This window comes from Macrotis lagotis, chromosome 4 (assembly GCF_037893015.1).
Source record: "Macrotis lagotis isolate mMagLag1 chromosome 4, bilby.v1.9.chrom.fasta, whole genome shotgun sequence".
In the NCBI taxonomy this organism is placed as follows: domain Eukaryota; kingdom Metazoa; phylum Chordata; class Mammalia; order Peramelemorphia; family Peramelidae; genus Macrotis; species Macrotis lagotis.
The window spans coordinates 176,473,734-176,489,540 of NC_133661.1; positions in this window are offsets into that span (position 1 = coordinate 176,473,734).

Below are 15,807 nucleotides of genomic sequence, written 5' to 3' on the forward strand. Positions count from 1 at the left end.
GGAATCAGAAATATTACAGTCTGGCCTTAAATATTTTATTTGCCTTCTGTCTCACTTGGTTTTCTCCTCTGTAAAATGGAGATAATGACATCTGGGGGACAACTGGGTGGCATAATAGTTGAAACACTGGCCTTGGAGTCAGGAGGCTGGGAGTTCAAATCCAGGCTCAAACACTTGCCACTTACTAGCTGTGTGACCTTGGGCAAATCACCTAACCCTGATTATCTGATGCCCATGGTCTTCTCCAGGCATTTTGATTCATATGTGGCCATTGGACCAAGAAGGCTCTGGAGGAGAAAATGAGGATGATGACTTAGCACAGTACCACCTCATTCAAATCCAAATCATGTGCCTGTCCTGGCACCTCCCTGATATCATGGTCTTCAATAACAAAGGGCAAGCATCATCATCAATAACACCTATCTCCTGGGACTGTTGTGAAAATAAAATGAGATAATATTTGGAAAGTGCTTTTTTAAAAAAAATTGTACTTTAAAATATTTTATGATTGCTAATTATAATTATTATTGGTAGTAGTAGTATAGCTAGGTCAAAGGGTATGTAGAGCTTGGTAATTTTCTAGGCATAGTACCATATTGCTTTTCAGAATGACTAGATCAATTCTAAATGTGCACTAGTATACTATTTTCTTGTGTTATTTTTTCATAATATTTTTTGATAGCTCCAATTTTTTTTCCTTTGAAAACTATCTGTTCATAACATTTGACCATTTATCTAGTGGGCAATAGATAATTTACCAATTCTCATTCAGTAGATTTCAATAACTACCTAATGAGTTTTTCCACCTCCATATTTTCTTTTGTAATCCACCTTTCACACCATTGCTAAAATAATTTCCCTGCTTCATAATTCTGACCATAACTTACTTCTCAGCAGCCTTCTAGAGCTTTCCATTGCCCTCTGCAATGTGACTCCAACTTCCTTTTCAACCTTATTTCATAGTATCCTATTTTTCCTCCCCACTAAATACTCTAATCAAATTGAGCAGCTCATCTCCAATACTGCTATTTTTATGTGCCTTTGTACATATTGCCTCTACCTCCTTATACCTATAAGAGACTCATCCTCTCTTCCCCATCCTTTCTCTGTCCACTGAAATCTTCTTTTAAAGTTTAGGTCTGGTGCTTCTATTCCATGATACTTTTCCTGATCTTCAGATTTCCTCCTTACCCCTTTTCCTGCTTCCCAGTAAGTGACTCTTCTCTCTTTGAATGTTTCATGCCACTTTGTTGGATTCATTTTATGCTTCTAACTTGTGTTAGTAATTAATATGTATGTCTTTCCTACCACTGCATTATAAACCACTTCTTAGAAGAATTCTTTTTTTATTTTATCTTTGCCTTTCTGATGTATAGCATAATGATTTACATATGGTATATAATCCATGTTCATTGGATTTATTTGATTTAGTTTATAGCATCTAGACCAGATGATAGACATGTCCATAGTAGCACTAGAATTCTGATCATGTAGCAACTGAAATGAAAGATATGAAAATTGTAAAGAAAACTTCAATTTTAGACTAGGCAGATTACAAACCAGACATTCAGTTCAATTCAACAAATAGTGATTGAGCTCTGCTATCTATATTTCCCCATGTATAAGAGTCACCCTTTTTCAAAAAATTTGGGGTCTAAAAACTTGGAGCATCTTATACAGTGTAGATTTCCTGCTTTTTTTCGTGATTGTTGTCTTTGCACTCATTGTTTCCCATCTGTCACTGGTATGATAGGTTACATTTTACCATGTTCTGCCTTGAAATGGCACAGAAAAAATTTTGTACAGTGCTGAATTCAAGTTAAAAGTGATGCAGTTTACAAATGTGAATGGAAATCATGCTACTAAATGTAAGTTTGGTCCTCTTCCAACTGAGAAAACAATCTGAGACTGGTTATGAGAAGAAGAAACCCTTTTGAAAATGCCTTGGCAGAAGTAGGCCATGAAAGGCAAGTCAGCCAAATGGCCTGAGTTACAGAGGGAGAGCTTGTAGTCAACCACAGACCAGAGCACAGGCAGGAGAGCAGTCAGAGCCTCTCTTGAGACAGTCATTCATTGTCAAATACAGATGAGGACGAACTAACGGATGGGAATTTTGACAGTGATGAGGAGTTGTATGAATTTTATGATGAATGAAATGAGTTCAATAACTTTATGTAATATATTTTTTTCAAATTTCAGACTCTAAAATTAAGGTGCATCTTATACATGAGGAAATATGGTATATTTTATTTCCTATTTTCATTCTTATTTTTGTATGACTATGATTGTATGAATTACCTTGAATTCAGTGAAATGAGACTAGGGACTCATATTTTTTAAAGGTTCAAGTTACTACCTGATCAAGTCAGGACAGTTCTATTGAATGTTCTATAAATGCTAATTCAGTGTCTGTTTAGGTTTAAGTGAACTTGTTTGAGATCATGTATACTTCTCTTGTTGTCTCCAGGTGCGGGAGACATTTTCTTTATGATTACATTCTATGGGTGAAGTTGAAGATTTAATTTATGAATCACTGAGAGTAGCAGTACTTGGAAAGTAAGGTGAGGTAAATGACTTTGCACCGGAAGATGTAATACAAGGGCATTTCTGAAACCGATTTACTGTTATTTATGCTTACTAGTAGAATGAAAACACTAAAATGACACTTTGCAATGCCAGCAAGCAAACTTTATTAATCAAATGTGTGCAAATATTAGTTTATATTATCTTTCAGACAGTACAATAATTAATGCCACCTTTTCCTCAAAAAGCATATCTTCTACTGAATGACAAGGTTCCCTCTCTGTCTAGCCAGAGGCCTTATATCTCCCTTTGAGGTAAATCTCCAATGGTCATTCAGCATTGTCCTCAAGAAAATATCATGGGTGAGGGAGACAATTTTAGTCACTCCATAAGAGTAGACTGAAAGCTGAGGGATTTGGTGAGTTTCTTACAGTTGGTCTAGCTATGGTTATTGGTGGGTTGCACCCAAAGACTGATGGAAAGTAGTGCCCTTATTTTTTTTTATTTATCAGTTTGATACCTGATAACATGATAATAAAGAAGTCATTTTTTTCTTTTACTATTTCTTCCATCTAATCTATTCTAACTGGGGGTCCCACATGTTTATCAGTTGTTTATAAATACAACTGTTTACCAACCTGTGATATAGTCATGCTTATCATAATATTAAAAATATAAACATCAAAACATATCACCACAAATGGTGACTTGATATAAAATGGCTCTAGTTATGTCAAGGAAACAAAATTATTCTCATACCAAGAGAACATATAAGCAAAAATTAGCCTTACACAGGAATGTGCCATATATTTGCTTTAGAAATTGCAATACTATGGAGTTATGATTTTTCTTCAAATAATTTCAAGAACAGAAGAAATAATAAAAAGAAATAGAATAGCTACTCAAATTTTCCTTCTGGAAAATATGAGGAATTATTAAAATGGTTGGCAGCACAGAAAATAGGAGAAGCAAGAGAATAAAGATTGCATTTTCCCAGATCTTTCCCACTAAAAATTATATTTTCCCCTATCTATGAAGAGATTCCTATTAGAAATTACAGCTCCTTGGAGTCACATAGAGATCAAAGAAATTAGAGTAGCTTTTCAGGACTATAATTGTAGCAGCATAGAAGTCAAAAACATTCAATAGATAGAGTAGTATAAAGTATACTCTATAATAGAGAGAATAGTGTATAGAAACTCAATTACTTGGCCCATGGGCATCTCTAGGTCAAAATAGCATTTATATTGCCAGCACAGCATTATGTACTAAGAGTACAAAGACAAAAACCAGACCCTGCCCTCTTAAGAGCTTAAATTTTATCAGGGAAAATGACATGTTCCTATATCAGTATTTAGAGTAATTTCTGGCAGGGATAGGGGTAGGAAATAGCACACCCCAGCTGATGGAAAAGTCAGGAAAGGCCTCATGTTGGAGAAGACCTGTGGCCTGAGTTTGGAAAGAAGCTGGGATTCCTGAGGCAGAGATGATAAGCTCTAGGTATGGGGTGGGATGAACCTGAATACTCTAAGTTTTGTGGTAACATTTTCTCCCAGATTACTCTGAGACCAGGGGAATGGAAGTATGGGGTTTGTTTTTGGCATCCCTTTCTATTGACAATAACAGGATGAACAAGAGTGATTTTGTTTTTAAAAGGGCCACCAATAACTTAGAAGTCTTCTGCCAATTCAGGATATTCTGGTATGATCAAACACTATGAAATGGCTTTTCCCTGAAGAACACAATTGACCTTTAGCAACTCCTTGGACCCCAAAGCTTGTACTATTTTTCCATTTCCAGTATGCCACTGATTGACTGAATTCTAAATGAGCACAAAACATTATAAAAAGCCAATATGTACCCTAAGAAGTTGCAGCTGCAATTAACCAGAGGGTTTTTTCCCTTAGGTCACTCATAACTTTCTTTTCCTTTCAATCTGGCTACTCACTTATTTTATACCTTAGGCCTAAACATGGATTATGGTAGGGTGAGTGGAGAGGAGGGACAATCTAAGGGACATTTCAAAAGGACATTTCAAAGGAAGAATCCATAGATCCTTCTCCTCTCCATATGATACATGAGAAAGGTGATGTGGTTTTGTAGGAGATGAGCACAGTTTTAAACATGTTGACATGAAGGTGATGTGTGTCATTCCAATAGTGATATTATATAAGTTTCAACCTCCTTCTCATAGAGACTCAAACAAATGGCCCTTGCCTGACAACAGATGCAGTGGCAAAGGCAGAGAATTTCTGGGTAGGGTGAAGCAAGAAGAATAATGACAATAGCAGTAGCAATGGCCTTACTATAGTGTTTTGTTTTACAAAGTGCTTTACATACTTATGTTTATATATGTATATAGAGACATAGAGAGATATGTGTCTTTGTGTGCACAATCTCATTTGATTTTAATAACAGCCCATAAGATAGTCTATTATTATTATTATTATTATAATACTCTTTTTATAGATGAGATGACTGAGGCAGAGGGGTACAGAAAATATTTGAAACAGAAGGAGCCTGTGCAAAATAACAGTTATATTACTGTGTCAGCTACTTAAAATGAATGAAAAATGGATTTATCAAGCACTTATTATGTGCAAAGCTCAGTACCAAGTTCTGGAAAGAAGAATAAAGCAAGATAGTCTCCACCTGCAAGGAGCTCATTTTTAATAGAGGGAGATAGCACATATTGGAAGTTTCAGCTCCAGAGTAGATGTAAAGGCCCCATGGTCCTTAGGCCCCAAAGCAGATAGTATTGCATCTTATTTAATGTCATATTCAGTTATAAAAACCATCTCTGTTTCTAACACTGAACCATTGGTCAGTGCCAATAACCTGAGTGGCCACAACTTTCTTTTCCAATTCTTCAGTAACTGTGACTCATTCATTGCACAGGATTTCTCCTGTTGTGTAATTTTTTTTTGTTGGAAGGACATGACTTTAAATATAAAAAACAATTAGGAACAGAAGGGCTATACTTTTCACCTATGTCTCTGTAACCAAACCCAATAATTGCCATAATTCAAATTGGCTGCTGGCATTCACTCTCAGTGTTGTAATATGTGCATTGGAATGCTCCTAAGTCTGTGTACATATCCTGAGAGTTAATCCTTAATTGAAAGCCAAAAATACTGATTTTGAAAAGTTGGGCCAAGACTTTATTTTTTGCTATTTATACAATTGAAAGATTCATGGAAATATACAATACAAATTTTGGTAACTTCCAGTAATAAGTGAAAAGAAGCAGAGTCAAACAATTGGAAAGTCTGAGTAACAGAGCAATGAAATATATAAGCTAGACTTGCTTTTATTTGGTTTCATTAGATTGTCATTTAACCCCCAACTCCTGTGAAATATCCTTTACTTATTTGGTTACAGAAACATAATTCTGTTTTGTATAAAGCAGATTTCAGCTGTGGTTCTCAACCAACCTCAAGTAATAAAATGTCTATGAAATATTTCAATTTGTTTAAAAGGGGTTTTCAACTGAACTTTGGAGAGAACTACATAAATACTCATTCAAGTGTTTTAATCACTACCTTTGCTGGGATGTAAGAGTGAATATGACCTTGCAAAGAAAAATAAGAAAGTATCCCAAATCTGGTGAGGAAGTTCTGTTTGCTACAGGGATTGTGATTCTTTACTAGGGCCAAGGAAATTGCATTGGTATATGGGAAGGGTATTATACAGTTTGCATTGCTGTTTACCAGTCAATGATAGCAGACAAAAGCTTCTCTGATTGACCCACTAGTACGTACGTACTGCCAGCATGTGTTAGCAGACACTAGCAGTCAGGATTGATAATTGTGTCAGGTCTCTCTTAAATGTTTATTCTGTGTTAGAAGAGAAGCCTCACTGAGTATGCACAGGTAGCAAACAATGTGAGTAAAACTGAAAGACATCAATAAAATGTTAATTTTTTAAAAGATGATTTAGCTCTTTTAAAATAAGAGACAAAATCAGCAACAGGAATAACAGGAGTCCAAAGAAAATGAAATCTAAAATCAGACAAAAATCAGTGCTGCAAGAATTTTCAGGTTCCTTCCTAGCCACTCTACCAATTAGTTAACACAGGTTACAGAGAGATAGGTACACTGCAGTTTATTTATCCATCAATAGGTGATGGACATGTGTGTCCCATAATTTCACAGATGATATATACATACATACATACATACATACATATATATATGTGTGTGTGTGTGTGTGTGTGTGTGTGTGTGTGTGTGTATGTCTCTCTACCCTAGTCCTGACCCTTTTCACCTCTCCCTTGGACTAGTACAATCACTTCCTAATTGGTCTCCTGACCTCCAGTCTCTCCATTCTCCAACTCATTATGGTTGCCAAAGTAATTTCACTGAAACTTAGTTCTCTGACAGTGTCAGATCCCTCTTTGATCTAAATTGGCACTCTAGGGTCTCTTGAATAAAACACAAACTACTTTCCTCCTTTGAATCCTTACCCAAATATCCCATTTCTCAGGGAGTCTCATAGGGAATAACTAGAAGGTGAAAATAAGAGATGGTAATAAAAAAATACACATCAAAATATAAATTTTCCTCCATCATTTAGTCATCTACAACCTGACTTCCAATTACCTTTGAAATATTGTTTTATTTTACTTGTCTGATACTTACTCAAGTCAATCAGACAAAAAAACATTGTTGCCAGGCTAGGAATATAAAGAAAGGTAAAAGATAACCCTTATGCCCCCAAATCTTGCAGTGTAATGGGAGAGAAAACATACAAACAAGGTACAAATGATATCAATATAATGCAAATTGTAGATAATTAATAGAAGGAAGATATTAGCATTAATGAGCATCAGAAAAGGCTTCTTAGAGGTGGGAGGATTTTAGTTGGTATTTAAAGGAAGTCAAGGAAGCCAGGAGGGAGAAATGAGAAGGGAGAGAATTTTAGATATGGGAGATAGTCAAGGAAAATATCCAGAGTGTGTAGATGGAATTTCTCTTATATCCTTTCTCTGGGGTACTTGAATAAGTGGATCAAAAGTGCATTTGGATATAGAATTACCTCATTCATTACTGGATTTACCATTTCATCTTTTGTATGTAGATGTAGTCAGAATCAACTCTATGTGTAGATAGAGAAGCATAAAGCATAGAACTTAAAGAACAAATGAAGGGATTCACCTGTTTAAAAGGATTATTTTATTTTATATGGGGTACTCAAATATGTCTTTAGGTTAATAAGATTTAATCTTAAATAGTTTGAGTATAAAGTCAACTAGATGATTCAGTGGATGAAACACTGGACAGGGAGTCAAGAAGACCAGAGTTCAAATCTGATCTTAGACACTTGGGCAAGTTGCTTAACTTCTATTTACTATCACTCACTAGAGAATAAACATAGTAAACCACTTCAATATCTTTGCCAAGAAAACCCCTTGAACAGTATCTGAACAGTCAGATGGAAATGAACAACAACAACAGTTTGAATATAAACTATATCTGAATTGTCCTCTCATCCCTAACCTCTTCTCCTGAGTAGGTTCCAAAAAATCTATAGTAAAAAACATACTTGGGTTAGGAACATAGATCAGAATGGTTCTTCTTCATCCCTCTACTCTCTTAGATGAGATCCAAGGGAAAGAAACCCCCCCAGGCAGTGTACCTTCCTAGATTTTGAGACCTAGAGATTTACTTGGGCCTAATCCCAGTTGATATCTGGCCAAAGGCAACAGGGTTATACTCCACAACATGAGTCACTGCCTTCTCAAATATCCCAGCTAAATGCCTTCTTTGTGTGCTAGTAATAATGGTGGAGTTGAAGTGTACTTCATTTTGGTTATCCTGGTTGCCTTTGGAATTGTGCTAAAAATAGTTAATTTAAATTTCTGCCTTTACAATTATTTATATTATAGGATTGTTTTCAGTAAGTCTCATTTAATATGAAATGTTTGAGAAAGATAATGTATGAATTAATTTAGTATCTATTATTAGAAACTAATTTATTAGGTTCCTCTCAAATCATTCATTCTCAGTCTTTCATTATATCAGACTTCTATCCAAAAAAGTTATTTATTGTTTATGCTCCAAATTCCTTTGCCTACTGTTTGACTGTATCTTCTATTATTCTCTACTAAGATTGTGCATGATGAAAGGGTCTTCCATTGGGGGACATTTCCAAATCTAAACCTTTTCTTGTTTTACTTCTAACTGGAAAGTCTTGTCCCCTCCTCCCCTATGGACTAACACTCTTGAGGGGATATCTGTTCCCAAAGGGAATCAAATTCTGAAGATACAAAAGGAAATAGTTGCTGTCCTTCATATTCAAAGAGGACCAATATGAACTAGGAATGTTCTACCACAGGTCAGGTACAAATGGGTCATCTGAACACTTGGGATGGAGATGACTCTAAGTTTGCATATCTTATATTCTTTTGAGCTACTGCAATTCTGCCTTACTTATAGAGCACGGCTCCTTCTTTGATGTGGGCAAACAGGGCTGCTGATTCTCTTTCATTGTGAGAACAAGTTTCTGCTTAAATGTATGGTTATATTTACCTTCAGCTCAGGTAACATCCTATCCTAGGATATGGTTATACACTTTCAGGAGAAAAAAAATTTGAATCTACATCCAGTTATAACAGAAATTTCCAATTTGGGATTACTCTCTTCTGAGTCAGATTCCAGGCTCCAGGTATTAGATTCTCAATTCTTTTCATCAATTAGACTTGATTCTACAATGGGACTGTCTAATGGATTTGATTCCTTTGTTTTTAAAGTCTCTTATTTTTGTCTAGCTAGAAAATAGGCAAGGTAGAGAAAAGGCTCTCAGAATTCCCAGCACTTCCTAATCTTTTCACAGGCAAAGGAATGGCCAAGTTTTCATCCCTTTTATAAACCATGAATAAATCACTCAAAGTTTTTAATTCTTTATAATCTTCCAAAAGATTTAGTGTGACCATTCAAAGTCCGAAAGGGCTCTGACACACCTGTATACATGGTTTATCTAGAGTTTCACAAAATGTTTGGTAAATTATTCCATACTATTCTTTTTTAGGTTTTTTTAAGGTTTTTTTTTTTTTTTTTTTTTTTTTTTTTTTTTTTTGCAAGGCAATGGGGTTAAGTGTCTTGCCCAAGGCCACACAGCTAGGTAATTATTAAGTGTCTGAGGCCGGATTTGAACCTAGGTACTCCTGACTCCAAGGCCAGTGCTTTATCTACTGCGCCACCTAGCCACCCTATTCCATGCTATTCTTGTAACAAATTTGGAGAACCAGATGCTCATACAATTGTATGGATTTGAAATTGTTTGAATGTTTGCAATAAAAAAAAAATACTTGTTAATGTTTCAAAGTCAACTTGGCAGAAGATTTACAGTGCAGTGTCTCATGGGTCTATTCTTGATTTTATATTGTTTGAGATGCTTATTAATAACTTGGATAAAGATATAAGTAGCATGCTTATCGAATTGACAGATGACATAAAGATTAATTGAACAGGAGAGCAGGATCTAAGGAATTTTGACAGGTTAAAGTATTAGACTGAATCTAATAAAAAGAAATAGAGTAAGAATAAAATTCAAGTCTTGTTTTGGAAAAAGTTTCCCTTATTTTACAAGAGAACTTTTTAAAAAAAAGACCAAAGAGGAAAAGCATTGATGAACTTTTAGTGGTCAACTAGTAGTTTATAAGCAATTATAATTTATTTTAAAAAATAAAACTAACAAATAGCTATAGACTCTTACCATTAAAACATAAAAGGGTTAGAATAAACTATACTTAAAATAAATGTTCTTTCTATTTATAAAAGGAGTTTCTCAACATATATATATATATATATATATATATATATATATATATATATAACAATTTATAAAAGGATTCAGTTCTACCTGGGAATTTGATCCATCATTTAACCTTCCATAGTAGAAATTAATACATTAGTAGCACTTTGAATTATGAGGTGGTATGCAGTTAGACTAGTTATGAGCCAAAAAAATAACAGTATATATTCATATAGTCTTTTGGAAGGCAGTTATTATAGTCTACTTGACTTTTCTTTAATATTTTACATTCTCAGGGTTAAGCAAAATGTTATGCATATAGAAGTCCCTAAATAGAAACTTATTGAGAGAATTAATACAGAACCAGAAAAAGAATAAAAAAGAAATGTCATGCAATTCAGGCACCCCCAACCTGTCCTATTTTAAAGTTGTTGTCATGAAAAATAGGAAATGAACACCAACACTGATTATAACAATTTTGCACAGAAGTTTACCTGATATAAAACAGTTGTCATAAAGAGGTGAACCAAATAACTAAAAGCCACTTCCATTAAAATTCTCTTTATCTCCTTGCCAAATTGAGCGATATGGCATCCCAGGGTTATACCAATTTAAAATATAGAGTCATTTGTGAAATCTTATAGGGGAATGTTGTGAAAAATTATGTGCAGTGTGAAGAAAGTTTTCAAGAGATCCAACAACTAGGCAATTATCTCAATGGTGTTTAAAAATGAGACTGAAATGACAACAAATAGGCAAATGATACAAAATATCTGTGAAGATTTAATGACAAACTTTTTAGCATCAAAGAAAAGGGTTGTCATATTTATATTCTAATTCCACAGTTGAAAATATAATTCTTGAAGAAATGAGAATGGTATTGAAAGAAAAAACAAATGGCAAAAACAATTGGACAGACCTATAAAAAAGGTTGGTGGAGGTGGCACATGAGAAAAAAATCTCAGGCTTATTATCAAGAAAAAGCTAATGACAAGAATATTAATTACCTTTAAACTCTATATCTACTTTCTTACCTATAGACTTTTTTGAAGTAGTAATCTACATATGTATTAAGGAGATATGTAGAAAGGAAGATTCAGGTTTTTGCAAATGATGTACCACAAGTGACTACCTTTTTTCCTTCACAAAACTGACTCAATGATATAAAGAATACAAGAGCCTCTTTAGATTGCCAACCAAACATTCGTTATTTATTTAGTTCATTGCAGATTTTCCTTTGATTTTGTTTCCTCTGCTTATGGAAGATATTGATGACTGTGGCACATAGAAATTCCTAATTTGATGAAACTTGACTTCTTCAAGTTTTTTCTAGAAATACTCTATCTTAGAGGCCATGAGTCTTTTTTGCAGGGTATATCATTGCCAGGTATTACTCTTAATTTACAACTGATCCCTATGATCTGCAAATATCTGCAAATATCACCATTGAATAAAGCTTTTCCCATTTCAAAACTCTTTCCTTGTATTGGGCCTCTATTAATTTTCTTTTTCCATATTGAGAACCTACTTTAACCCTTGATCTTGCTGGGATGGTGATCATTAAGGACTTGGCATATGGACTTACTCTAAACTCATTGAATGATTATAGTTTAGATAACTGGTTCCACTTCTTTTTCTTTTGTACCCTTGAGGAATACTCTCCCTAAAATTCCATTTCATCAATTTTACAGTAACAAAATTACTTTAAATACTGAGAAATAACAAACATTTCTCATTATGAACATGAGATAGGCCATTTCCTTTCAGGAGATAAAAAATATGAAAGTTGATGTCTTAGTGTAGAAGGCATTTATCTTAAAAAGGCCCAGTTTCTAAATGTGTTTAGTTTTATACTTTTAACTTTACATATTTATTGAACATCTACTGTAAACAGAACCCTCTATGACTAGTCAAGAATACAAAAGAAATAGATGAATCCTTCTCCTCATAGAGCTTACAATCTAGATGAAAGTCTAACAAAAAAATATGAAACAACTTTAAAAAATATAAAGCATCATCTTATGAGTGTTATATAGTATGAGAAGCAACATGGAATAGTTAGAATGATCTGGATTCAATTTTTGCCTCTAATATATATTAAGTATATGCTATTGAGTATAATTAAACTTCTCAGTCATCCAAGGCACTCTCCAAGGTCTTGACCAAGATAATTGTTTATCTGCATGGATGCAAAAAAATCTCCCCATACCAATGAAATTATGGGTCTGAATCTGTATAAGTACATTTCACACTAAATAAAAACTTAATTTTTAAAGTTGCTACAGTGAGGATATAGAACTAATAAATAAAAGTTTCTGAAGGAAATGAGTTTTGAGTTTTATTCTGAAAGATATTCAGAAAGGAAAAGGGATTTCTCGATTGAAGCTGTGTTGTGAGCATAAATCAGAAACAGGAACTTTGTGTTTGTTTGAATGAAGAGGCTAACTTGAAAAATAAAGAGAAGTTAAGTAGGAGATTGGATAGGAGTACTTAATGGAAAATCTTGAAAGATTCCATAAAGATTTTTTTCTTTGATATGATAAAAGAGTTTGTATTATCAGTTCAAGCTAATAGAACTCTGTGGAAACAAGTTTGTCCTAACCCCATCCTGGAGCTGTCAGCTTAGATGAAACCATACAAAGGAAAAGAAAATTCAGACCAGCTGCCTGATGTCAATTTTTTTTAATTCCAGTCTTTAAAGTGAAGGTTTTAAAAGTAGTGCATACAAGAAAGTGACGTAATATTTCTGGTGCTGATGATTAGCTAGACTGTCAATTTCTGTTTTGGAAGAGATAGAATCCACTGCAAAAATCTTAGGATATATGGGTAAAGGTTCTGTTAAGGAGTTTTCCTATAACCTCCTTCATGCATCAATTTATGAACGAAAATAAACTTGAGAAGGTTATTGGCTACTTCATGAGGGCAACTGACATCACAAAAGAAATATTTAAGCATCAGGGGCTGGACCTTCACACATACAAATATACATACATGCATGCATATTGTGTATGTAAATATGTGTATATCTATGTATATAGAAATTCATATAAACATATACATGTTCACATTAGACTCAGAGCAGTCATTCCAGAAAGGGAGCAGCTTCTAGGATTGATTGGAAGCAGAGAAGGGAACTGGCTGTGGATTCAATAGAGTTATACCTGGCACTCAAGAGTTGGGTTGCAGAGAGGGCTTTATGAAGAGAGAAGAAAGGAGTTTCAGTTCCTGGAGTACCGTAGTATTAAGTAGCTTTGGTCACAGATGTCCCCTATTTGTGTTCAGTACCATCATATTCTATATTTGTGTCTACTCTTCCCATGGATGCTATATGTATTACTAGGAGAATGAATTCTTGGTTTAACCAGTGAGAAGGATAATTTACATTTTTTCTTATTTTTCTCACTTTACCATTTTAGTAAACATCTTTAGTAAGAGCTAATTGAGTCTATTGGCTGGTTAATAGGAAGCACACCTATGGGGGCTCATGAACTATAATGTTAGTAATGAAAACCCAACCATAGTGTTATCCCTAGAACCCAAATTAGCAGCCATTATCTAGAGATTATGTGGGAGAGAAAAAGATGAAAGAGGTTGTTACACTTAATGAATAACAAATTAGTAATGGAAAAAATTCTCAGGGTAATTTATAATTTCACTTATAGAATTCCTGTTCCTTCATTACCCAGTTTGTGAGGGGATTTTTCTATATGATCTCTAAGATTCCTTCAATTATTCAGTCTAATTATCCCTAAATTCATACTCAAATATAATTAGTCATTTTTCTTACCAATGTTTATGTATATCAAATTACTCAGATTTTCTTTATGGAAAATAGATGCATGTCACACTGAATCACCTTATTTACTGACAGAATTTACTGGGTATCCTATGGGGATCTGGAACTAGATTAAGAGCAGAGAGCCAGCTCTGAAATTTTTAGTATGAGCAGTTACACTTTGGAGTTAGCAATTACTGATGCAGAGCTTGATTTATTGTTTTGTTGATTTTCTAGACTTAATAAAGTATTAATGCAAATTAAATTTAAAAGTATATCCTGTGAATAATCCCCTCCACCCCAAAGTTGTTTAAAAATTGACATTTACTAGCACCCTAGTTTCAGGGTACCTTTGAATATAACTTCCACAAAACCTTTGATGCTTTGTAATGAGAAATAATATACCTTTTTTTGCATATAGCTTCTTAGGAATTAGGTCTAGTTTGCCCTTTCAATTAATTGATGGATTAGAAAATTCTTTTTAGGAGACTGTCCCAAGAAATATAGAAAATTATGCCAGAAATAACACATGCCTGAGCAGAAATATTTTTAATGCTGTATCTAAGTACACAAGAAACTCATTAACTATACCTGATGAGTGATTAACCACAATGTTGACATTTAACACGGGTAGATAGGGTTCATCTTAGCCAATCATCAGGAAGAACATTTTAATTAAAATGAACTCTATTACTGGATGACAGCCTTGCAATAGATAATATACAGTCAGTTTATTCTTAAGTAGAATTCAACTATAAAATTGGCTAAAATTTAAATTAAAAAAATTTGAGATGAAGGTTATTTCATTCTGCCTTAATCATTGCTTAACATAAAAAAACTTTTTAAGAAGAGAGAGACTATGAATCATAGAACTATATAGAATCCTTGGTAAATTTACCAGACATCTCTGATTTATGGGGATGTTTGGCACTGACTGGGTGATTCTATATCTATATCTATATCTATAACTATATTCATATCTACATCTACATCTACAGCTACATCATCTCTATCTCTATCTCTGTCTTTGTCTCTGTCTCTGTCTCTGTTCTGTCTCTGTCTCTGTCTCTGTCTCTATCTCTATCTCTATCTCTATTTCTATCTCTATCTCTATCTAATCTATAACTTTAGATATACCTTTAGATATATCTTCAGAGTATCCTTGTCTACAGTAGCATAAGAATTAAAAATTGTCAAATTGTGAAAAAAATCTGTGTATCTCTCTTTTAAAATACCTAGCTATCATCTGTTTAAATGTGTTTATATAATATAGAAAATTAAATTTAGAGTGAAAAAAAGTATTGCAATGTGTATCAGCAACTAGATTATAAAACTGCAGAGACTAATATCAGGGTTCCTGTGCTTGGGTTCCTTGGTTGATACCAGCAAAGACAAAGAGAGGTATGGAGAGTTTACAAAATTCAAATTTTCCTCCAAAGTCCACTTTCTATTACAGGAAACAGAATAATTGGAATATTGCCTCTTTACTAGCCAGCTCTAATCCTTGAAAGACTTGGATTTAGGCTTGTGGAAAGTATCTTTTGTTAAGGATGGCTCATATTGTTTAAGCCCCCACCCATGTGAAAGAGGCAGTATAGTGTTAGGGCTAATGTTAATAGAAATCCAGGCTGACAAAAGTCAGTTAATACACATTTATTGAGCACCTACTATGTGTTCAATACTGTGCTAAATAATGGGAATACAAAAAAGAAAAAGACAGTCTCTGCCCTCAAGGAGCTCACAGTTTAATAGAA